Source organism: Petaurus breviceps, unplaced genomic scaffold (assembly GCF_028583685.1).
Source record: "Petaurus breviceps papuanus isolate PSGF00001 unplaced genomic scaffold, PetGlider_PUasm1.0 350582, whole genome shotgun sequence".
Lineage (NCBI taxonomy): Eukaryota > Metazoa > Chordata > Mammalia > Diprotodontia > Petauridae > Petaurus > Petaurus breviceps.
The window spans coordinates 3,714-6,848 of NW_027186218.1; the positions used below are offsets into that span (position 1 = coordinate 3,714).

Consider the following 3,135-nt stretch of genomic DNA (forward strand, 5'->3'; position numbering starts at 1 on the left):
AAAAACCTGGACAGACACGAACTGATTCAAAGAGAAATGAGCAGAACCAGAATATTGTACACAGCCACAGCAGTATTGCACTATGATGAGCTGTGAATGACTTAGCTATTCTTCATAATATGATGATCTAAGATAATTCTGAAGGACTTATGATAAATGCTCTTTACTTCCAGAGAAAGAACTGATGGAGTCTAAATGCAGACTAAAGCATACTTTTTTAAACTTCATCATTCTTGTTTATTTGGTCTATATTTTCTCTTTCAACATGACTAATGTAGAAATGCTTTGTGAGGATGCACACATGTAATTTATGTCAAACTCTGCCTTCTCAATGAGGGTCTGTGAAAGGGAGGAAGAGAATTTGGACAAAAAATTTTAAAGGAATGTTAAAAATTTCTATTTAGAGGTAATTGAACTTTAAAAAGAAAATGTTTGCCTGGAATTTTATATTAAATATTACTAAAATATGAGTATATCATGGATGCTACAACTAGGGAGTAAGGGATGAAGGAAAAGGTGTAGAAAAACAGGAAACACAATCATCAAAAGTATTGCAAAAAGAAGCAATGTCAGTGACTGATGTACAATTGCTCAACTAGTTCATAGCAGTAGGGTTCAGGTTTCTAGGGACTATATCAAGGCAAGGCAAAGAACATTATTTATTAACACTTCTTATATGCCAGGTACTTTCTTAAGTGTTCAGGATACAAATGCAAGGAAAACTGTCTCTGCCCTCAAGGAGCTTACATTCTGATGGTTGAAGACAAGATAGGAAAAAGGGCTGAAAAATGAGGAAGTGGGAGGGAGAGGGGAGAGTCAGAAGTATACTTCAGAAGAGGAATGAAACATGGCAGTTTTGGGAATGTCTGCAAAATGGGGGTCTCTGGAAAGAAAACAACAACAAGAGAAGGGGCCTTCATAGCAGAGGGAGATTTCCAGATTTAAAGTAGTTTCCTGACAACTAATTATATTCTAAACTCAATCATGTCACTGTTTTGAAGTTAAGCTCAAAATGAAAAATGGTTAGCTTCTCCATGTAGAGTAGAGGGTTCCCAACCTTTTCTTTTTGTTTCATCATGGACCTCAGCACTTAAGGGCAGGCGCACACACACACACACACACACACACACACAAACACAGAGAGAGAGAGAGAGACAGACAGAGACAGAGAAACACAAAGACACGGAGATACAGACAGACACAGAGAGACAGAGAGAGGCAGCACAACACAGCATAGCATAGCAATAGGCTAATTTCCTTAAATGAATCCTTGTCAGATCATCATAACAATTTAGAAAAGATATAGACAGGGCTAAATGTTGCCAGCACAAGATAGCTAGGATCAGTGAAACAGCAGAAGTTCACATAAGAATGGTCCCATGAAAGAATCCTTAGATTGATTCTCCTTGGTCCCACAGTTCAAATTAGGAGAAATAGGAAGAATTAGCCAAGAGGTATATTTAGTGTGAAAAATCGAGACTTTCTAACCATTTAAATTGTTCAAAAGTAGAAGAGGTTGTCTTGAGTCATCATGTTTTCCTCTGAGTCAAAATATCTAGTGCTGACTGGTAATGATTGCTCACAATATTGTCAGAGATCTTTGGCCAGGCATGGGTTCTACCAGATAACTAGCAGAGATCAAATTGAATGGAGCTTCTCTTTGCTTCAACTTCCTTTTCATCTTGTCTAGCAGGGTTGGGAAAGGTGTTGGAGACCTATGTGAAGACAATCTCTACAGGACACATTTCCTGCCTGGAGAATGCAGTGTTGGCATTGGCTCAGACTGAGAACTCAGCTGCTGTGTAAAAAGCTACTCAGCATTACGTAGAGCAGATGGTCCTAAAGGTGGACTTCCCCACAGAAACCCTCCAGGATCTGCTAAACCTACACACAGACTGTGAGAAAGAAGCCATCTCAGTTTTCATGAAGCATTCATTCAAGGATGACACACAGAAGTTCCAGAAGGAACTGGTGGTATGTCCTCTCAGTTATTTTAATCCTTCCTCTTAGCTCTTTTCTGAGTGGAACTTAGAGACTGGTCAGCCTCCTTCCAATTTTTCTATCCCCAGCTCAGGAGAGAAGAGCCTGATCTCTCCAGAGAACTAGAGGCATGAAGGCCTAAATCTCCTTTGCCATGAAAAGGTGCTCCCTCAGTGAACAGATGGCATCATAGCTGTCTCAGAGCACACTGCAGTTTTCCTCAAGCTCACAGTCTTGCTCATCTCCTTACACCTTTCCATCCCTAGAACCCTCAGATTCCTTCTAGCAGCATCTCCTGCCAATCCAAATGTCTGTTAAGTCTTACTTAACTTTGTAGCACTCAGATGGACTAGCCCAAAGGGAGAACCATTATTATAGGCTTTAAGGACTGGCAGAGACGATGGAGGATCATTTGATGTAATCACCTCATTTGGAGAGTGAAGTCTTTATGTAGAGAGGATAGGAAACTTCTTCATGGTGACTTAGCTATAGTGTAGTAGATTTGAAACCAGACTCCAAGTCTCCCAGCTCCCAGATAGGGGTTTTGGTTTTATGTTACCCCACCTTACATCTTGCCAAAAAAAGTAGGTAGAACTTCTCTCAACAATCTGTTTAGAATCTCACTTGCTCCACAATGAAAGAGGGCATGTAAAACATAATTTTTTTATTTTTTGCTTTTTGGAGGGGGAAGGCTAGACAATTGGGGTTAAGTGAATTGCCCAAGGTCACACAGCTAGTTTTTGTGTTAAGTGTCTGAGGCTGGATTTGAATTCAGGTCCTCCTGACTCCAGGGCTGATGCTCTATTCACTGAGCCACCTACTCACCTCAGCATGTAAAACATTTTGATAACTTTGAGGCATCATGTCAATCATTATCTGTAATTATAAATGCTGTGATATTTCTCCTTTTCCCTGATTGTCTTTCTCTCCATCTCACTGGCAGCAAATCTTAGAATCCAAGAAGGATGATTTCATACATCAAAATGAGCAAGAATCAACCAGAAAATGTCAAACTAAGCTTTAGCACCTCTCACAGACTCTGAAGGAAGCCATTTCTCAAGGCACCTTCTGTGTACCAGGGGCTTACCAGCTCTACAGGAAAGAGAAGAAAAAAACATTCACCATGAAGTTCTCTGGAAAGGAGTAAAGGTGTAA

General features: G+C 40.1%; 1 pseudogene; it reads left to right on the forward strand.

The window, feature by feature from the left end:
- Positions 1-1,693: 1,693 nt before the first annotated feature.
- On the forward strand, positions 1,694-3,135 carry LOC138168092 (guanylate-binding protein 3-like; annotated as a pseudogene).